This window comes from Oreochromis aureus, linkage group 19, assembly GCF_013358895.1.
Source record: "Oreochromis aureus strain Israel breed Guangdong linkage group 19, ZZ_aureus, whole genome shotgun sequence".
Lineage (NCBI taxonomy): Eukaryota > Metazoa > Chordata > Actinopteri > Cichliformes > Cichlidae > Oreochromis > Oreochromis aureus.
In genome coordinates, this window is record NC_052960.1 from 11,453,459 (window position 1) to 11,477,037 (window position 23,579).

Consider the following 23,579-nt stretch of genomic DNA (forward strand, 5'->3'; position numbering starts at 1 on the left):
GACCATTTAGTAGCTAAAGATTTTTTCCTGTGCTGTGAGGCACCAAAACTAATCTAAAAGGAGAGCTTCATTCGATCAGTTTAAACACAAAACTCCAAATGCCTGCTAATGTCACATTTTCCATTTTAGAAGTATAGCAATATGATTATTAAAAAACGAAATTGGAAGAAAAAATGGTGTAAAAAAATCCAGGTTGAGGTTTGGATAAGTAATTAAAGCTCTTTGTTTTCATGAGGAGACCTCTACACCTCGACACCTCTATCTTTATTATAAATATCTCAGCGACAGAAAAAGTATACTGGAAAAGATCATTGGAGTAGGTAAGAAATTGTGTAATCATAAGCAGTTTGTCCATTGACATTGAGACAAGCAATGTGTTCATGGTAACTCTGCATCAGCAATGGTGGACTATTATATTGGTATATATTTCTAGGAATTTCTGAATGTTTCAATCCTGAAAAAAATGGTATTGACATTGCCCATAAAATTCAGTATCAGACGGGCTTTATATAAAGCAGCTGTGCCTGTCTGTGGGACTCAATAAATTTTTGGTGTCCTTCAAACAGGCAGGAATTGACACTTTTTAGTATGAGTGCTGACGCATTGTCAAGAGTACTGATCCACTTCAGCGTGGCCTCATAGGTGAATTTCATTATTTATTTTTCAGATAAGATTAACTATAATGGACGGGGGTCAATGACCCAAGAAGATCATTACTTATCCACTGACTCAGGCACCGGCCTATACTTTGCTATTCCTCAATTACCAGCTGACAGACAGGAGTGTGGAAAAGGGGTCATGCCAAAGCCCAAGCACCCTCACCCTCTACCCCCCATGTATAGTCCGCTAAATCTCCTTCCTTTCACCCCTCTACCCCTATCTGGGACTCTCTGGGGAACGTGGATAAGATTGAGTGCTCCATTGTTTCAGCTAATGCGGTTTAGCTGCCTGTCAAAGAGGCAGTTGGGAACTGCTCCAGCCTTAACCACCAGCTTGTCTCTAACGATTTCCCTATATGTCTGTGTGCACATGTGTACATGTAGTGCTTTAGTTTGTAGCGTGCACAAACATAGGACAGGAGTCCTATACATACTGTATGAGCAAATTTTGCAAGTATTTATTTCATTAGTCACGTCTTATGTTCCTCTGCCTCTTTTATCCTGTCTCAGTACTTAAAAACTTGAATTTATTTGTTTCCCCCCCCTCCCAGCCCCCAGTTCATACAACCCTACAAATGCATTTAAATGTATTTACCCCCTATCTGCCTTTGCTCCCTGACTGCCAACCCTGCTTTCTCCCTCTTAAATAAACCAATTTAATCATGGAGGCTTCTTTGCCCTCATGCATTTCTGTGTGTGTATGTCTTTGCTTGTTTGTGTTTAGAAGTGACTGTGTGTGTGTGTGTGTGTGTGTCTCTATGTGTGTCTGATAGAGAGCCGGAGAAATCCCCACAGGCTCGTGTGGGTGCTTGCGAGCATGCACGTGCAGCCTTCCCCTGTCAGTGCTGGGTTCAGTGATGCCCAGCATACTCATCCCAAATCGGTGTGACCTTGCCAGTCAGCTAGTTAGTCAGCCATGGCAGGGCATCTAGTACACCTGCCCTCTTATGCTGTTGGGGTATGTGTGTGTGTGCATAGAGTTTGTGCATGTGTAGCTCATTTCCTCTTCCTTCCTGTCTTATTTGTGTAGCTTCAACTGTAGCAGACAAACAAGGCCCCATTTTGTCCCCTAAGATCAGATGATTAGCATCTGATTGGGTCTTTTAATCCTAATGACTTTTTCCACCACACGCTTTAAGATCACACCAGCTTTGTCACCAAGTTCCAGCCAATAATAATCGCTTCCTTCGGGCCTGTCCCGAAGTGACTGCAGTCATTGCATAATGTCAGATCTTGAATGTTTTTGAATTTGAAAAGTTGCCGCTTGAGATTGCAAGGCAAGCTAGGATACCCAGGCAGCAAAAAATAGAAAGTAAACACTCTCCTTTTCCCTTAACAATTACTATCAAAATGTCCTAAAGCATATATCAGGTGCATATTCCCTTTTTGCGTTACTTGAAACTGTTAAGCAGCTGACGTGTTACAATTCAAAGTGTTCTTGAAAATGCCTAGATATGAATGTTTTTAACTGTCTAAATAAATGTGAAGCAGAGTGTTACTGCATAAAGAGCCTAAGTGCTGAGCAAACCCTCCTTGGATAAATACAGATTAGAAACACACATATACACAGAGTTGGCAGCCAGGTCTTATGTGAAATAGACTAGACTCAAGGCAAATACCACACAATACAGCGTGGAGCTCCGATACTATAATTTTAAATCGAGCCTGAGTAAACCTGCCAAAGGAAATTTTTTATCTCACACCTCATCAATCAATTTTTGTGCAAAAAAACAACACCTGCAAGATTTTTGCTTTGATTCTGTTCAGTTCCGTAAACTTCCCGTCTCCTGTGTGTGGAGGATTGAGCTTAATTCATTTCTCAGAAGAAGAAATCTGGCTGTGGGCCCTCTGTGTGGAAAACCAGAGCAGTGTCTCCATCATCCTAATATCAAAATGGCCCGCATCCCTCCCTCTGCCCCTCATCTGTTCTAGCTGGCACGCCTCAGGACCGTTTGTCACACAAACAGCATCTCATATGAGAGTGAGGCTGACATTGGTCCACCAGGAAAGACGGATGACACATTTCGCTACACCTTTATACAATTGCAGAGGCTTGTCTGTCAAACTGCTGCAGAGAGGAAGAATGAGTGAAAACCCAGTGGTCAAGGCAGAATTTAAAATGAGCATCGGTTCTGATTCTTCACCTTTCTCTTTGCTCTGTTCTTTACTTTTTTTTCTCTCTTAAATGGACCGCCCATCACAAGCACTCAGAAATCAAAAATCATTACATGTATTTTTAGATAAGCTATCAAAGTTTATAACTAATAATTTTATTATCCTGGGTAAAGTACTCCTTAAATTGTATTTAACAAAATAGCACATTAATTAGCAGTTACAGCTCGCCCTCTCTCCACCTATTATCCGATAGAAAAGTTATCTGATGTTGAGATGATAATCCTCACCGAATTATAGCCTATAAACAGCAGTTTTTCTTTTAGGCACAGGTGATGTCTAACCATGACAAAAAAAAATGTTAAAACCCAAAGAATTTGAAATCAGCATTTCTCTCTCTTGTGTGCAGCTGACATAATAGTTTTTGTTTTTAGTTTAAATTCATTTTGCTCCTTCTTTCTTCTCCTTGCCTCCTGCAGGCTGAGATAACTGTTGGGAGTGATTTAGTATCAGAAGTGCTGGTGAGGAGGAGGAGGGAAGGGAGCAGAGGTGGAGTTGTCTAAAGGGGAGTAATAGATGGACGGGCCAAGGATCACAATGGCACGCAGGAGGGCTGTGCAGCTGACACTGAATTCTCTGAATCAGGCTTTCTCAAGGACTTTAGTAATTCACAGTTTGAACTTGGCCTGGGGGATCATAAGGAGACAAACAGAGGAAAGGTAGAGAGGAGCCTTCACTCTTTGGGGCTTCACTCTGGCTGAATAAATTGAGAGAGCAATTATTTGAGAGAGATGAGATAGATTGGTAACTGATCCAGTGCAACTACAATGACCAATGTGTCTGTTTCTTTCTCAGAACAACAAAAAGCAGCTGGGGTGATACTGTTATAAAAGTGTGCAGAGAGGTGGCAAGTGCTGACAATTAATGAGACTTGGGAGACTGTCCAGCACCGGAGATTAATGCTGGATATTCAAGCTAGTAGGGGATAAATCAGGCGTCACGTTGCCAGTTTGAACCTCATAAATTACTGAGTGGCAGTGGAATACACAATTTAGTTAAAAATCAGCTCAATTGTGGCTTGGCAGACCTGTTATAAAGGCATTTGTATAAGTGGCCACTGTGACAAAAGTGACCTATCATCTTGCTCATTCAATAGACTTCTTTGTTTTAACTGTGGTGCAGCAACTTTATTGATTGTAAAACAACAAAGCACTAATTGTCTCTTCAATTTGCAGTGCATTTAAGTCTCGAGAGGATCGTGTCCTTATCAGCGCTGAGCAGGCACCAGGAAATGGTGCTGAAGTCTCACACAATAGCTCATTCCATTGAATGTATAGACTCTTACATGCAGACTTACGCGTATGCATATGTTTGTGTAAGTACATACAATGTGTACACTCTAGAACTAACACAAAAATACACCTAAAAATGCACACCCCTACCTGTCAGTGGACTACAACAGAGGCTGTTTCATGTTTCCAGTCATGTATGTGTGTGTGTTTGAATACCTCAAAGGCTTGTGCTGTTGCCCGCCACTCGGCTTGCTCTGCAGCCCTAAGCTGCAAGAAGCAGAAGAAAGGGGATTTGCAAGTTCACTAGTGGCTGCTGAAATGAGTGTGATGCTTTGGCGAGTTCTGCTCGTGTGGGATTTAAGTGGCTGAGAAATTCGAGGACAGTTTTTACTCCTCTGATTCAATCCACTGGCTGATCTGTCTTTGGCAAATTTAATACACAAATGAAAAATTTAAACCTCAAGGGCCAAAAAAGCTCTTGACTACTTCCTTTTCAGTATGTTGTAATAAAAAGTGTGATTGTGAGTAAAATACTCTCCAGAGCTCTATAGGTGTAATATATAACATGTTTATATATCCCACACCATGCATAGACAGCCAGTCCCCCGGCTCAAGTCACAAATGTTTAACACCAGGTGTTTAGGAGGAAGCTCTACAACATTATTGAAATAGCAGAGTTAATCACTTAGACCCATAGATATTCTGCATTACAATATTTCCTAAATCTATCCAAAGTGTCACTTCCAGTCGTTTCCTTTTGCTCATCCTTAAGCCAAGACCAGCTTAGACTGATAAGAAGAGCTAGCCGAGGGTCATCAACTGCTTATCCTCTGTTGGCCTGTGTGCGTGTGTGTGTGCGCGCGTGTTTATATGTGTCCATCTATGGGCATGCCTATCCTTGCCTTTCTTTATGATACCAAGATGTGGATGTTTTGTAATGTGCATACACATGCATCAATATTCATTATGTGCCATCACCATGTGTTTTGTCAGCAGGGCTGATAGGCTGAGGTATTCAGGAAGGTTGGGGATCTGCTTTATCTTAGCTCTCTGTTGCTGTATCAGACTTTTCTGACCACATTCAAGGGCTCATCCTATACTGTCCCTGCACCTGAACTGAAATATGGCATTAAAGGCAAAAAAATATGATGTTCTGTCAGTATACTGAAAAAAATGGTCTACAAATATCTAAATAATTGGTGTCGGTTTACAGATTTTACGTTTTGCATTATAATCCTAGTTTATGCTGCGCTCCGTAACTGTTTTTACTTACTCAGTATATTATTATGTCATAATAATTTCTTCTGTGTTTAAATTTATTATATTATGTACATTATATTGCCTGTTATGCAATCTATTGTGTTGTATTCTTTTCTTCTCACTTTGTAGAAACATGCAGAGCATGAAGAGACCAAATTAAATTTTGTTTAGTCTGGAGAACTTGGGGAAAAATGTTTAGCATAAAAGTTAGAAAAGGGCAGTTCCACAGTTAGCTGTCTTGATTCCACAGCAGCAAAATTATGTGAAAAGACACTTATTTTTTTTGCTCAACTGCACCAGCCATGCAGTTTATAACAAAAGGATTTTCAACCTTACTGTGCATCAAATGCCCCAGGGGGTCTACGGTCTCATTATCCTGTTTGTTTTTTGTCACCTAATATAATCATTAAGAAGTAACATATATTTTCTGACTGAGTTGATACTTAAAGATACATTTTGCCTCTATTACAATAATTAGTGTAAAGAAACAACACCAGCCTCGAAATGGAGCTTTAAGTAGTGTAAATGTTTCCTTAAAGAAGTGAAGACACAGAGCTGTACTCTACTCTGTCCTGCTTTATTGTAATGTGCTAAAATGTGCTCCAATCTATTTTAACCTGATCTGTGTCATAAAACTAATCCCTTAACATCATTTCGTATCACACTTTTCTTGGTTTAAGAATCAGAATCAGAATACTTTAATAATCCCTAAGGAAATTTAATATATTTTAATGTATTATGTATGTATTAAGTACATTTTAAACAGCAACATGGTTCAAAGGATATCCATAAAGCTAAATAATGCCTAAAGTTTACTGACAGTAAATCATCTGTATCCCCTTTAGACTAGTTTACTCAAGGAGGTCAGTGGTTCGCTGTCACATAAAACCAAAAAATTATTTTTTATAGTTTGTTGTTTTATCAATCAAACAAATTAGATATAATTTGTTACTTAATGAGCTTTGATTATTGCTGTTATTGGTAGGTGACTTTTACTCACTATGGCCAGCTAAGCTGTTTTGCTTTATCTTTATGCTAAGCTATAAACTAACTGGCTGCTGGTCTTTCTGGAAATGTAAAGATCTTATCAAGGAGAGGGGAGGAGAGGAGAGGAGAGGAGAGGAGAGGAGAGGAGAGGAGAGGAGAGGAGAGAATCTTTCATAATCTAATGGGGAACAGGGACTGCGGAGAAATGAGGCAGCATTGGCTGTAAGCACACACTGTAAAAAAGAAAATGTTGAGAAAACGTAAAATTTCAAGGCAACATGATGCAAGAGATTTTTGAGTTTTCTCAACTTTTGCCAACTGTTGTTGACTCAACTAAGATTTACAAGTTCTGCCAACTTGGATCTTCTTGTTCACCTAATTAGGATAATCCTGGAAGTCTAACGAAGAAATTCTGGTTTCAATGCCATGTATTTCTGCCTTCACCAAACACAGATATTCTTGTTGAGTAATCATACAATTCTTACTCCAGTGAGTTGAAAATTTACCTATATAAACGAAGGAAAATGTATGTTGTTATTATACTTGAAAAAACACTTAATAAATGATATAGAATAAAACAAAGCACAATTCAATGTTATCTAAAAGCTTATTTATTTTGTTCAACAGTCTTTTCAGTACATTTCAGAATGTCATGGGTAGTAGGGTGAATTTCTGTTAAAAAAACAAAAAGAAAGAAAGAAAAGAAATAACAAACAAACAAAAACCTCTTGCCAGTTTCTTTTGGGTGCTTTGAGCACCCCAGCAGAGACGTTAAAATTCTAGAGTCCAGAACCAAAAAGAAAAGTGTCCAGCAACTTAATAATTCACACACACACACCCTGACCGTCTTGTAAAAGCTGAACATAACTATTGCACATTAAATAGGGTAGTGCTACAAACGATTGCCTATGCACCCAGACATTGACATTTTACACAGGCTTACTATGATGAACTATGGAAGTTAAAAGTTCTTAGAAATGTTACCATCAATGAAGAGGAAACTAACACTATAACAAATCTTTTAAAATACTACAAGACAAATTTTCACCATATATTCTCAACAATACAGATTCATCTGACTAAAATTTACATTTCGAATAATGATTTATCCACTTCACCTTCATATTGTCCGACCAGGCCAAAATAAGATGGCCTGAATTGCTTCAAAGGTAAAACTCATCTGCTTTGGATAATCAATGTTGAGGGCATACAGAAGGCCAAAGAGGTGTGCCAGGGCAGTAGAGAGATCTGGAATGTTATGTAGCACAATGTCCCCTTCCAACACAACTGCATGTTCTCGCACAGACGTATCAGCATCGTCATCTTGTAGGATGGTGAGGATGGCAACTGATGCACTGTTCAACACTGGTTCCAAAATGTCAGTGTCCTGAAGAAAAGTAAAATATGAATTATTGAAAGCTAAGAAAAACTAAAGACAAAACAAATTTCTAAAGATTTTAACTTTAACCTCTATACCATGCTGGTCGTTTGACCCATGGAGGTTTTAAGAAGAAAAAGCTTATTTTCTTTTAATTAATGCCACCTTGTGAGTTTTGTACAAAAATATTTTCTGCTATGGAACAACCACTAACAATGCCCAGCTGCTGCTCAGCAGAAAAAAAAAGGAGTGAGAGTTATGACAACTGCAATCCCCACTATAAAATTATCTGGACTGCACTGAGAAAGTGTACATTTCCATTTTGGATAAACTCATCCTTTAAAAACATCTCATAGCAATTAGTTTTACTTGGATTACTTTTTGTACTTACTAAGCACTTCAGGAAAACCTCTGTTGCATCTTCTCTTGAGGAAAATGGGCAGGCCTCTCAGTGCCCGTTGGACACAGTGTTGGATGTCTAAAGAGTATTCAGTGGAAAACAAGAATTTCAATTAGTGAAGTAACATGGTGTACTATACACAATGCAAAATCAGAACTCTCATAGTAATGAAAGTAAAGCACAGGTCAGACCCAGCAACACGCAAAACGTACAACCCCCAAAAAACAACAACAACACCATGTTAACAATTTTACTTTCATTTTACAAATTAAATAAAATACTGCCAAATAAGAACAAAGCAATGACTCATGACATTCATTTTTACTGACATGTCCACTGATGTGTTTTGTTTGAAGCCAACATCTTTTCAGTTTCTGTTAAGAGAAAAGTATACTCTCTTCTAAAAATGTCAGATAAAGGAGCACTTCACTCACCTGTTCATCAAGTTTATCCAGGAGGTCTTCCATCTCCTCACCAAGAGCTCCCTTCTTAGACCAGTACAGTTTCAGCAGGCCAGGCACAACTTTGTCAAGGGATGCATTGAAGGTCCCCAGGAGGTCTTTGCTTGTGATCCGATGAAATTTTCAGATATCTAAACAATACATTCACCAAAATATTGTCATTTATTCAGCACAGAAAATTCCTGGGTAGCTGTCTTGGACAGTCTGCACCATGTTATATGCCTGACTGTGTCATCAACAGCAAAACCTACCTACTTCAAAAATCTCTCATGAATACATCTTTTGCACAGGAATAGAAACACCCCCACAAAACCCAGTATCAATATGAAAATACATATTATGTTCTAAGTTGCACCAAAATCTGTGACCAATCAGATTCTGTGACCTGCCTTAGTATTCTTTCCCTAACAATCTCAGACTATAGAAGTCCTATTTCTAGCACAAAAAAAAAAAATACATGCTAAGTCAAAATTATGAGATTGCCTTTCTGTTTCACAATTTCGATTTAGCATGGGGACTCTTTTCTTGTACTGGCAGAAATGTTCAGGGTAAGGATTTCAATATAACACTGGCAAGGGCCTTGACTGGAGTGGTAGCACAAGATAATAAAGTTGGCCAATGCATTACCCCAGCAAATACCGTACTGCTTCAATATAAGTATAAATCATGCCCAATTTGAATAATAATTAAATTATAAATAAATTAGGACAGTCTTACCTCCTCAGAGGAAAACAGCGCAGGTCATCTCTCCTGGACCTCAGATACCATAGGCTGACACTCCACGACCTCTCTCCGCCTGAGAGAGAATGTTTGCAATAATGAAGCATTTCAATATAATGTAGAAAAAAAAAGAAAAAAAAGTTACGGATCGACTCCCGATCCTTACTGCGCATGTGCAAAGTCTGACCGTACAGATCGCGTCTACCCGTGGAATTGTACATAAAATCAATACTCCACCAACAAAAAGGCTCTCAAAACAATACAATACTTTCCACAGCTTTGAAGGATGGGTCAGGGTGTATCCTTCGTGGCCCACCCTATGCCAGAATTCATAGCGCGGCCCAGCCGATTCTAGTTTCAAACAATGGCGGCAGCCACTTAGTTTTAATATTACTCTTATTACTCTTTCTGGGTCACAAAGTAAACTTTTAAGGTATTTTCAGGCGAGAATGTAGCTGTGTAAATTTCAAATATCTGCTCAGTTTATTAAGACAACACATTTTTGCAAAAATGCTTCTACGTTTTCGGAGACGTCTGTTACCACCAGCTTGATAGCTAGCTGGGGATTCAAGGCTCGCTAGAGCAGCAGAACAGCGAACTCCCGGCATATCATTTTCAACCCCCGCGGTCCTTCGCTAGCTTAAACATGATATATAAGTCCCTTAGATGACTTAAATATGTTATTGTTTGGCTTTTTTTTCAGTGCTTTACTCGTTCCACCCTCCTGGGTCCTCAGGAGGATGCAGCCTAGCGCTTGTAGAAAATCCTAATAACAGATGTCGTTAGCTTACCTGCTAGGGCAAATGGCGGCAGCTCCCGCACCTGTCCAAAAATGGTCAAATAATACACTCCAACTTCAGACCAGGTAAAATCCGTAATGGTCGAAAAATTGTAATTTTCATCCAACTTTGGCCACGTTTGTTCAAAGTTTCTTAGCAGGTTTTCAGTTCAGAACACATCGACAAACCACTATCACACAGTCTGCTCAGACTCGTTTGGTCTAGTTCAAACTTATTCAGACCACGACGTGTGCCAGTCACCTACGGGTTTCCACCGGTTCCCAACTCGACTCAAAAATCTACTCAAAAGTTGATAATCTTTGTTATGCTCGCTAGAAAATCTTAGTTAGGACAACAATGGAAGAAATTTGTTGGGCAGACAAGCTATTTTAGGTTGTAAATGAAAAGTTTTATTTCTAAGTCAGTTTAATTTGAAAACTTTACTCAAATCAACAATTACTAGTTATCGTTTTTACAGTGCATTATATGGCTTTTAGATGATTTTAGATGATGAGTTTGCTTTTATGGTATTTCAGGACAATCAGCTCCTGTGTAAAAGTTATTTACTATGCCCTTGTAAATCGTGTTCCTTGTTCTTTTCAAATTATTTACTGCAAAGTTTCATCTAAGACTCAAGTGACATTATTCTCGGAGGATTAGGGGAACTGAACTAACTCCCCTTCTTGGCTTAGCTAAGCTGTCATTGGTAAAACCGGACAAAGCAAAGTTGCGTTAACAACGCAAATGTATGCAGCAACAAGAATCATTGTCTGTAACACTGTAATTTTAGAAACACTTGCCTGTGGTAAATAAACTAAGTCTAAAAGTGTCTGCAACAGTGTCTAAACAGCAGGAGGTAATTGCATCGCTTCATTGGTAAGTATAGGATCGTCTCGTCTACTTTATCTGTTTTACATTCTTACAGTTGGAGAAATTCCTTTGATGTCGAAATTTCCATCGCAGGATTATTGATTCTCTTTAAGTCAAGCTGTGAATTGGGTCCAACACAGAAGAAGACTCATGAATGAAATACAAAGCGTTTCTGAATTCATATAAATTCATACAACACAATCTCCTCTTCAGTAATATCACACACCCTGACCCAATTATCTTAATGCTTTTCAATTCTGTTTAGATGACAAACAATTTTTTCATTGTCCCCAAATTAGATTTACCAGGATTGAATCACGTTTCTCATTAGTTGCTACTTTTGTATCTTTTTTCTTTTTTTTGTGGGGTGGGGGCTTTTTGAGTGAGTGAGTTGACATGAGTGGATCAATAACCAGCTCTGTTTACTATGTGATACAAAAACACCCAGCAGGCCATCATTCTGTCTCTCAGTGTGATAGTAAAAATTCATTATAAACATATTCCAGCTGGCTTGATGCCTGGAAATTGATTATGATTTTATTGATAACCACTGTACTATGTCATAGCGAGGATAGTGATATGAGGAATATTAGGCCACTGATAACACAATCTTCCTGCTCTTTTCAAAACGTTGACCTTGACTTATAAATAGGTGGTAGAACATATGATCGTTATTCAGTGCTTGTCATTTTAGCGCTTAATTATAAATGGTTATAATTAATGCAACGCTTGTATGATGAATGCTTATCATTGTTCCGGGTGGCGCCATGTGCCGTCGGCGACAGCAGTTTACACTATCATTTCTCCTCTCAGCCCTTGGTGAGTTCATACCCTGTGACCCTGTGTGCCCCAAACATTTTGTGCTTCTGTAGACTGACTGTTAATCGATGAGGTAAATTGTCTCATACATAAGAAATAATGCAGGAGTGCATGGAGGTGATGAATTGGTAATAGAGGCTTGTCCCTGGGAACTGATGTATCTTTTTTCCCCCTGGTTGTTCCAATTCATACATTCTGTATTCGGAGCACTTCAAAGGCTTCAGTGGGAGTGGGGGGAATTCTCAGTGGAAATATACTCACCGGCCACTTTGTTAGGTACACCTGTTCAAACAGACAGTAGAATGGGTGATTTAAGGGGTTTTGAACATGGTGTGGATGTTGGTGCCAGGTTAGCTGGTCTAAGTGTTTCAGAAACTCCTGATCTGCTGGGATTTTTCTGCACAGCCGTCTTTCAGGTTTACAGTGAATAGTCCAAAAAAGGGAAAATATCCAGTGAACAGCAGCTCTCTGGGTAAAAAATGCCTTGTTAATGCCACTCCTGCGGGTGCCAATCCTGTCAACTAAGAATGAGAAACTGAGGGTACAGTTTTCACAGGCTAACCCAAAAATAGACAATAGAAAAATGTGAAAACATTGCCTGATCCGATGAGTCTCGATTTCTGCTGTGACATTTGGATGGGGTCAGAATTTGGTGTAAACAACAAGATGGATGCATCCTGCTTTATATCAGCAGTTCAGTATGAGGAGGGGATAGTAGGTGGTAGTGTGGCCTCTTAGAACTAAAAGCACATAGGCTACCTGAGTATTGCTTCTGACCAGGTCCATCCCTTTATGATCACATTGCACAAATCTTCTAAAGACAGCTGCCATCAGGATAGCACGCCATGTCACAGATCTCAAACCATGTCAGACTGGTTTCTTGACTGAGTTGACTGTACTCAAATTAAAGGGAAAAGAAATGCATGCAAAAATCAAAATATATGGAGAAAAGAAAGAAATTATGAGTTTTTGAAAGAAACAACGAATCATCTTACTTAAAACTCTAAATCAGTAACAAATGAAATGTAAGGAGGAGGATGGAGACTCGTAAGGTTGACATTACTGCCTTTATTTGTCCTGTTCGAGTTTCTTTTTCAATCAATCTGCTTTCAGATGTGCCTCATGTTCCAAATGTTTGAAAGGCGAGCTGTAAATTTGAGATAAACAGTTTAATGGGGTGGCATGGGACCGGCATCTATGGGTGTTGGTGTGGTCCGGAGTTTCTCGTTGCTTTAACATTTGATTGAAAACATGTGTATTCTTCAGCTGTAGCAAAGAGATGGTGCATCCTCTTTGTCTTCTTGCTAGGTGTATGGGTGTTTTGTCTGTGTTTTTAAACGCGGGGCCTTATTTAGAATTGTCCCAGGTGATTTCCTAAGCACTTTGGGTTGAATAAAAGCACTGGTCTTTAAATGAACTCTGACAGTTTATACCCACACCTCAGTGAGTTATCAGTCACCATCAGCTGCCCCACTGCACTGGCGGGTGCAGAGGTCTTATTGACATCAGCAGAAGGACAGAAACACCCCGAGGTTAACAGAGGATGTAGACCTTCTCTGACGTATTTTCATTTCAAACCATACCTCAAAGGAGTACCTTACAAACCCTCATATTCATTTCCAAAACCAGACATATACACATATGCACACACCCACTGTAAGCGCATATGCACAGCCTCACTGAAATCTGAGGATTAAAAGCTTCTGTTTGGTCACAAATTAAACATGTGTGCCTTTCTGTTTATGTGTGTGTGTGTGTGTATTAACCAGTGTGTATAATGTAGAGTATGATGAGAGGGAGAGGGGCAGAGAGAGGGGGGAGATTTTTTGGCAGGGTGCTGAGCAGAGAGAAGGTTCAAAGCTGTGGAATTTTTTTTTTCCATCTCCCTGCTTCAGCATGTGCACCACCAATGACCTCAATTAGCTCTGCGTTTGATAGACATACACACGGAGCATCCTCAGATCACACACATACAGACAGTAGCAAATACTGAGATATAATATAAAAAGGGAAGAGGAAAGAGAGTGAACGCTAGTAGTGATAGGATGTAGACCATGCCACTGAGCTGCTCAAACCTGTTTTTGTTGGCCTCCATTTCATCATTAGAGATAAACCCTGACATCCCTGGTTGTGCTGCCTGTTGGTCATAAAGAGAAAGAGTGTAACGGAAAGGGACAGAAAACCAGGAAACAATCACGGACCCTATCATCAATGAGAGAGGTTACGGTGACCAGAAGTTTGTTATGGCTCAAAGAGAGAAACTATAAAGGAGTGAGGTTCAGAGAGCCAAAAAAGAAGACCGAGTAAAGAAAGAGGATGTTTGTTTTTTTTTTTGAAGAAACCAAAACATGAAGGAAGAATAAGAAAAATGCTGGGACTGAAAATGGATGAATGAATGAAAGGAAAGTGACAAGGTAAATGAATGAAAAGCAGAAGGAAGGAGAAAATTTTTAAGAACGTGAAGATGAAGGAAGATAAATGAATAGGAAGACAAAGAGGAAGAGTCGGGCTGTGCACAGATGTAGATGGCGAAAGCAGGGATCTGTCAAACGGCAGGCTCACTGAAAAACAGTTCTTTGACCTTCACGGGACAAGCTGCTACCACTGACAACAATTTATGCAAGCTCTCAGTTTGTGTTATTGGGTTAGAACAGCGCGAGTGCATATACGTGTGCTCAGCCATGCATATGCGTGTGCGTTGCAGTGTGCGTGGCCATACGTGTTTGTGATGAAGCATGAATGAACGTAGGAACATACTTGAGAATGTGCATATGCACTGTGTGTGGGCGAGTAACAGCCACAGCATGAATGAGGTAAAGAGTGAGGGTTTTCCCCTCATCACACATATTCCGATCTCCCTCTCTCTCCCCCTCGCACTCTGTCTCACTCTCTCAGCGGGAATTCCATTAGAGCTTGCACCGTGTTATCTTATCTTGGAAAAATAGCCAAACCGCCTGTGGTTCAGAGCAATTATAGTACACCATATCTCAGGGGGGGTTTACAAATTAAACATAACTTGGGTCGTCCACATTTATCTTTAAGCAACAGCATGCAAACAAATGTTTATGTTGCAACATATTGTATTAGACATAAAAACTGGCATGGCATTCAAACGGCTCACGCGCTTTTGTAGGAAATGACTTAAAGAAGGGATTTGAACAAAGAAAAGGTCATCGTATTATATTAGAATGAATAATCCATCTCAAACAATGGAAATTATTGAGCAAACACTAGAGGTGAATGGGAGAGTCATTGGTGGCTTCCGGAAAAAAAATAATACTTTTTTTACTTCAAATCTCCCGAAGGAGTTGGTAAATAATGATTGAATTTCTGTCTGAAAGGCAAGTAAGTCAATTAATTATGATGTGACTCCCCTGGCACTCTTCACTACTGTAGATACAAGCTTGGTCCACGTGAGGTAGAGCTGCTCAGTGGTCAAGGCTGTGATTTTTACCACCTCCACTGAAACATCACTGGTGCGCTCCACAGTCAAAACATTAATGCCGATGGATTAACGAGAAAATTATTTCCCCTTTTTCAACAAGTGATCTGTTTGCCGTGAAAGCTTATCAATAAAATGGAAGCTCTCAAGCGAAATAATGTCTCACAACAAATTTCCAAGAGATACGGGTACTGAGCATGCACAATTAGTCATGCAATGTGAATAGTTATTTCATAGAGATTAAATTTTGCTACGTATTCCTATTTCATGTTCTTAAGTTACAGTGGTGATGAGAGATGAGTTTATTCTTGCTTATTCAGCATATTTACCGAATGTTTTCAATTAGTTTTGAGGTTTATGGATAGTTACTTTACACGTCGAAATAATGCTGCTGAATTAAATGCAACCCATGGGGATGAATACAGATGAACTGGGGGAGGCACATTTTAGATGCTTTCCGCACCACTGCTGTACTTAGAGGGAATACAGTAACCAAAACAAATTGCTTCCTTGTAGCTATCCTGCAGTACTAATGCGGGATAGCTGCACGCAAGGCGGAATTTCTACAATAGCCACCGCAGCAGGTTCATTTTCAGTGGATTGAATAAATATCTGCTGCGCAGCTCAAAATGTCAGGGAACTTAAATAAATGTACACCAAGGGAGAAAAAAAAGTCAGTCTGCACACTCTCCCTTTTTTACTGTTTGTTCCATCTCTGGCGTCTTTTCGTATCTTGATCTGATGCTATCGTCTGCACATGTGTGTAAGTTTGCAATGGTGAAGCTTAGTATTTAAAAAAGACCTCTTTGGGTTGTTGGATTGTTTTTCTGTGTGCATTCTTTGCTTTAGACCACAGTTCTTCTTCACTTATGTATACAAACCCCAAAATGTTGCTTATCCAAGGGGAAGTTGTCAGACAACAACATTCAATTTCTTTATTTTTCTTTATATTTTGCTAGGAAAATGGGAAATTGGTGCACTGATTTATTGAACCATGTATAAATATACATGGGAATTTGGTACGTAAGACAAAAATACATTTTCCACAATTCTAATGAGCTTAAAAGCCAACTTTTGGTATCACCATACTCTTCAACAGAGCCTGAACTTTCTTAGGCAGGTTTGTTGTAATTTCTTTTGAATAGTCTTCAGGAATAGTTCCTCGGGCTTCTTGAAGGGCATTCTCTTCCATCTTCTTTTACAGATGGTTGTAGACACTCACTGCTGTATCTCTCTTCTGACCTTCTATGATTTGAGCAAAAAATGTTAAATCTGGATTCATCACTCCATAAGACCTGTTGCCGCTGATATTCACTCCAGTTTTTGTGTAATTTGACATACTTCAGCCTTTCTCCCTGTTTCCCTTCCTTAAGAATGGCTTCTTGACAACCACCCTTTCACTGAGACCATTTCTGATACGGCTTTGATGAACAGTAGATGGATCAGCAGAAGGGCCAGATGCATCTCTCAGGTCTGTGTCAGATTTTTTCTCTTTTTTTAGGGACATGGCTTTCAGATATTGTTCATCTGCTGTAGATAGTTTTTTAGGCCTGCCACTTCTTCTTTTGTCCTCCACTTGTCTAGTTTCCTGAATTTTTTAAAGACACACTGCACATCATGCCCAGATATGGCAAGTTTAGGGCAAAAAGCTCTTTGGGAATCACCTTGTCAGTGCAAAAATACTATTTTATGCCTGTCAACCTGCATTATCCTTGGAATTTTTCATAGATTCGGCTAAAGAAATGTGAATAAATAACAACAGGTTGCTAATAACAAAGTGTCTAAAGAAACTATTTAAAAGTGGTTCTTATTAAGCTGCCTGTTATGTGCAGATACAACACTGGTTCATCCCTTGAGCTAGGTGTCTTTTTTATGCTCGAATGATTTGCAAGTCAGTGTTAAGTTCATTCATCAGAAAATGATCAGGCACAAAGACAGAATGAACGAAAAACCAGCCGATGTATGAATAAAAATTTTAAGAGACCTTCAGGAAGTCAGGAGAACTACTGCTCAAAAACACTTTTTAAAAGATGTCAAGAAATTCTGTCTCGTTGGAAGCAAAATATAAAGAACTGAAGGATGGTTCAAGACTTTTGCACTGTATATTCCCAAACTTATGTTATAAATGTGGAAATTTAGATGACATTAAAGTAGCCATGTGTGCTCCTCCTCTCTATGTCCTTCCTTTGAGCTTTGTCATTGCAATATGTATCATGTCTTAGTATGTTTGTGTATCAGTGTGCATGCCTGCATGTGACTTAGCGTGTGTTATCCTGATTGCAGGAAGCTCACAGGCACAATCTGGCTGCTTGAGAAGCATCTGCATCTATGACGGCAGTCATCCACCTGTTGTGGAAGCCAACAGTACGGAAGGCTTTCCAAGAGTTTGGAGAGTAGAGAGAAATTATCACAAACACAGACTGATAGCTTTTGATGTGTGGCCATGAAGCCAGTTGGTGATTTGTGGCCACACCCCAACATGAGATTTGAAAAATTAGAAGAGAAAACTTTTCAGTTCTACAACTTCTTTCATCTATATGAAAACACACTAATACCTGCAGACACTCAGCGGGGCTTAAAACCTGCACAACACACACGGAGTGGACCCATGAAGGCTAGAGGCTGTTTTGTGACATGTGATTAGTGATGACTCCTAAAAGTTAAACTTGCCTCTGGTTGCACATACACACATGCATACTCAGATACTAAACACACACTGTACACACAGACACTCAGGTAAGTTAAAGAGGTTTTCTGCCCCATGGTTGTCCTTGGGCAATATCATCACAGAAAGAATCAATAGAGCCATCGCTCAGAGTGAGCAGAAAGAAGAAGAGACACAGAGAGGCATTGAGAAATATATAGCAAGACTGGCTGGGGAAGAGGGGGAGTAAAAGGGAAAGGAAGGGAGGAACAGCAAAAGCAAATGAAAGTAAAGGGAAAGCACAAACAGAAAAGTAAGGAAAAGAGTGTATCATTAGAGGGAGTGAGACCAGGACACAGAGGTATAAGAGGAGTAAGGAGCTGGCAAAGGTGTTGGAGGCAAGCAGGACAAAAGGAAGCCAGATAAAAAGTGACAAGGATGGATTAGGGTTGCAGGTAAAAGAACAGATGTAGAAAAGGTGGTGAGTGAGTGAATAAAGGAAAAACGGGCAAGAAGGAAAAGAGAACAGTAAATCAGACATTAAAAATAGGAGGAGGCTATAAAATGTGGGCAGAGATGAAGAACAGAGGGAAAAAGTAAGATGGAAGGAGGATGAAAATGAAGATAGGACAAAAGAAGAAGAGAAAATGGAATGAAGTGGAGAAAAAAGAGTGATTAAGCGTTTGAGTGACTCAGTGATTAAGTGAGACAAAGAGTGACCCTGCAATCAAGTTTTGTCAGGTTTACAGTGTACAGTACATGAATGACACTTTATTATGCTTGATGGTCAAATTGTAATGTAATAGCTCTTGTCAGCATTGGCTGATCAGAGCTTCTTGAGCACTAATGAATGTCTTACAGTAAAGCTGAAAATAAAACACAGCTGCAGCTTTGGTGCAGTACCCATCCAAAGCACTATTATGAGTTTTCAAAGCTGCGCCGAGGAGAGATTTTATACTTACAATGGCTCAAAGGGCTGTGGAGTTTTAACAATTGTTAATCATGGCCAATAAATAGAAATATAACCTGTATTAAAAGATTAAGACATAAACAATGCATACAAATTTATTTCAGTTCATTGTTTTGGTTTTACAGCCTGAACTTGTATTGTTTTGGTTCAACAGATCAACTTATTTCCATTTGCAGGCTTCCAAATGATCCACCCTCACCAAATGTTAGCAGCTGGTTGTGAAAGGGTGGTAAATTCAATGCTTAAGGTCCAAATATCTTTCTCGGGAGTTGGCAAAAACTGTCTTTAAATGAGACTTAATAATGGTCTTTTATTTAGCAGGTGGTCAGAGATATGGTTCCAAATTAAAACTGATGTTTTCATTTCTCTTGCCTATACAAAAAACTAATAACTAACACATTCCCACATCTACTTTATAAAGTGGTCATACTGTCGTTGCTCTATTTAAAGCTAGCTTACACTTCCACTGAAGGGCAGCAAAGATTTTAAGGGATGTTTACTTGACCTTGTATTGTAAATTAGATAATCCTGAGCAATATCCTAAACAGCAAAGAAGAATTTAATACCATAAATACTGTTAAGGGCTGTTGTCAGGTGTGTGTGTGTGTGTGTGTGTGTGTGTGTGTGTGTGTGTGTGTGTGTGTGTGTGTGTGTGTGTGTGTGTGTGTGTGTGTGTGTGTGTGTGTGTGTGTGTGTGTGTGTGTGTGTGTGTGTGTGTGTGTGTGTGTGTGTGTGTGTTGATAAAGGTGAAAGGAGCTCAGGCTGTTACAGACTTAGAGGACGAGTAGCAGTAGTTGGACGGAGCGGAAGTGCTTCTGTGAAGCTATAATTACATTGGGCCAGTCGTGGCCAGGAACTGAGCCTGCCTGTTGTCAACTTCATTAGCAAGTCCCATGTTAATGCAGTGACAAATGGCCTACATGGAAAAGAGGCTGATTAGATTGAAATAGATCATAGAAGACACAGATTAGCTCATATTAGCCTCATACAAGACCTCACATTATTACCCAGCTGGCCTGTGTTCCCACTCTGAGGTGAGCTTTGTCTCCCCACTCTCCCCTCCTCTTCATCCTCCTCTCACCCACTCTACACATTGCAAAGTGCTGCGAACGCTTGGGGAGAGGCATAGTGGCCTATATTAATGTAATCCCCTGCACCCAGCACTGCCAGCTCAGCACAGTACAGCCTCCCTTATGACAATGGGAGTAATGGGCACAGCTCTTACCTATTATCACAGCTCACTGTTAGCCAGGAGGGACATTAACCTGTGGAACTCAACATGTACATCTTCTGCAGCCTGATGTTTTCTTTTTTTTCCTCTTTCGGTCACGCCGTGAAGAAACCGATCCACCGATGTTTAATATGGGCTGAATCTATACTGCTGTGCCAGGGGAATATCTGTCTTAGAGAGAAAACAGTGGGAACATTTATTTTTCCACAGTTAAGGAAATTGTAATTGAACAGTTGCAAGGTATAGCTAATCTTTCTAGCCTGTAAATGAGCGAAAAATGTAATTAACCCACATACCCCTCAGGCATGAAATGAAAACGCACAAACACTTTGCTCACTTATCAGGTTGATCAAAGACAGTTGGCTCTATATTTGTTTCGATCTGAGAGATAGTAAATCTCAGTTGAAACAGTCATAAAATGCAACTTTGAGACTTTTAAATGGATCTGCAAAGACTGTATGAAAATGAGCAAATATTGTGGATCAAAGACTTCAATATGATGATGAAATGAAGAGCATAATGATGAAAATTAAGAAATTAAGCTTCTTGAGAAACATAAGCATTTTTTTTTTCTAAGAGAGAGAAACTGAACGTGTGGAATTTCAGACCAAACAGACTTTTAATAGCAGTGTGTGATAAAGTAGATAGACGTATCGAAACATTATTTTTTGGAGCATTTTCAGTGCAGATCCTATATGTTTTACAGACACTGCATAAACAACTGAACTGGAGAAACCCGTTAGCAAACGTTATGCGTTGTATATCATTGTCAAATTAATTCTTAAAGCCTGCTGTAGCCTAATTATCCCACTTAAATGAAACCATGGTTGAAAGGATTTCTGTAGCCTCTATTTTCCTGCGGTCGGCCTGTGTTGGTGCATCTCTAAATTAAGATCACATTTCCCATAAAAACTCATTACTTTTTTCAGCAAAGTGGCACTGCAACTAGTCACTTCTCCTCCTCCTGCCTAGCATTTCCCCGTCCCTGTTTTTCTGCTTTTTTCTTTTTAATGTTTTTGGTAAGAGGATGAAGGTGTTGAAGGCATTTCTGAGCTTTTCATTCTTTCTGACATCTGCGTATTAAGTTCAGCTTCTGCCTCTGTCAGTTGTTTGCTGTAACATGATGTATATAATGGTGTGCATTCACCTTTGTATTTTCTTTATTTTGTATTATAATAAATTAGACCTAAAGTATTTTGTGTTGTATAGTTCCATTTAATGTGCAAATGAAGTCTACTGAGTCCAGTGAAGAACCCTTTATGTTCACCTAGAAGTTGTTAACTTCATATGTCTGTGTTTTGTTGCTATGATAGATTGTGTACTATCACTTTATAGCTTTTATGATGACCCCCCTTCCCCCTTCGCATGCATATTAGATAAGTTGAGGGAATTGATTTTACAAGATTAAAGTTCTGGTGCAAAGAAACAAAAGAAATTGTTACCAAAAAGCACTTTTGAGGTGAGTAAATCTCTGCGCGTTCCCTTTCACATATAATCTAATATTAATATGAAAATACACATTAGTGCTGCTTCTGTTCTCACGCAGCCAAAAAGTACTTTGAACATTTAAATAAAATATGCAAAGTAACTATTGTTTCAGCAGCATTTGTGTTTAATTGTCACACTTGCTTATGAGCTGTCAAACATTTCCCTCCAGTAATGTCACAATTAAATTAACATTTCATTTCTACTGAACTAATGTTTTCATAATGCAGTCATGTCCAATTGTCAAAGACCGGATATGCCATGGGAATTTTCAGTAGCCAATCAAACTCAGTTTGTGACAAAGTAAGAAAGAATGCAATAAATGCCAGCAGTCTTGATCGCATTTTGCACCCAACAATCTGTGTGTCATATTATTGATGACACAAAACGTGTCTTTTCTTTGACAGCTCGCTCAGTTTTTGAGCAAATGCAATACAGCTTCCTCTGCAGATTATACAATCATTTCTATGGTACATTCATCCTTGGATTCTGCTAATTCTACCTTTTTATCCACTTTCCAATTCAAACATTTTCTTTCTCTCGTGACAGCGATGAAACAAAACCCAACAAGCTTTTCAAGTCCTGGCCTACCACAAAATTGCATCTGTCTCGTCTTTGTCTTTTATGTACATCGGCAACAGGTGTTACGCATCAACGGAGATAAAAGACACCAGAAAATCTGCAGATGTCACTTGATACACGTGTGTCTTTCTGTTGGTGTTTATAATAACAGCGAGCTTGTAATGCGCTTGAGACGTTAATCTGAACGTGCTGTGAAAATCAAAGACCAGCAAAGAACATAAAAGCAAAAAGAGCTGCAGGCAAGCTCAAACTTCTACCTTGGGAAAGTTTAAATGATTAAAAAGCTCACAGCAGCCTTCCCTCCCCCATCCCGTGGCTCATTATGCCTCATGTCCTACTATTGGACCTCATCATTTTCTGTAATTGCCCTCATTGGCCGGACTCCTATCTGGCCTATTTTGTCCCATTCTGCTGAGAAATTAAGGCATTCCTCTAGCGACCCTGACCTGTCCCAGGCCTTGTCATTTGACTGACAGCCCATTAGCGAATCATTGATTGGTTGAATCTTGGAATGTGTGAGCCAACCTAATTAGAACTGAGTCCCTCCTCTCTGAATGTCAATTGAGACCCTTGGAGGAAACAAAAGTGCAGGCAAATTAGGCCTTTCTAATCCTCTAGAAGAGACTGTTTTACACAACCAGATGGGTTTGATTTACAGTACGGAGACTAAAGAACAAACGTGTTTGTGGATACCAATGTGCATATGCAGTCTTGCACAATTTGATGTGGAAAACAGCACATTATGCACATATTAATCACTTATATTCATGCATGCAGCTGCACAAACGATAATTCACTTGGGCAGTGGGTGCATATTTCCTCTGTCTTGCACAAATATATTCACTGAAACTTTTCCAGAGGTCCTGATTAACACTTCACCTCAATCACCTGTACAAACCCTCGGTGTCTCACAGGGAGGTGATTAAGCGGACGCAAATACAAACACACACTTAATTACACACATCTATGCATACATTCGCATAAGAAAAACACACATTCCCACACATCTCTTCTCTCCTGAATACACAGATGCTTAGATTTTGATGTGTGTTACCGTGTTTAGAGACACACACATACAAGCTTAAACACACACTGTCACACTGACTCGGGCTACATGTGTGCATGTTTTTCTGGCAGCTGCTTATGCCCACAGCAGGTTGGGAGACTATTTGGGCTAATCAGTGCAGCTATCCACCACAGATGGTCCTTGACTGAATCTACTACTATCCTGCCATTAGTCATCCTACTTTTTCCTCAGAATTCATGAACAACAATAAATAAATATTCTTCTTACCTCAAAGATCTGGGTTTTAATGTGTTTGTGAGTTCGATCATGAAAACTGAGCCACATTTGTTGTCACAGGAGGGCTAAAGATGTCCTTTTTTCCCCTCGTCTTTTTTTTAAACCTCAGGCAAGATGCTAATGAGTTGTGGTGCTGGTGAGGGATTTGTTATGAAAAACTGGTGGCAGCGTAGATGACAGTTTAT

The 23,579-nt window shown here is 39.5% G+C and overlaps 1 long non-coding RNA gene across 1 annotated transcript; it reads right to left on the reverse strand.

The window, feature by feature from the left end:
• Positions 1-7,003: 7,003 nt before the first annotated feature.
• On the reverse strand, positions 7,004-8,586 carry LOC120434927. Its single transcript, XR_005609433.1, has 3 exons — positions 8,523-8,586; positions 8,080-8,166; positions 7,004-7,697 (listed from the first exon to the last, which is right to left on the reverse strand). It is a non-coding gene; the product is annotated as an uncharacterized LOC120434927 (long non-coding RNA).
• Positions 8,587-23,579: the final 14,993 nt, after the last annotated feature.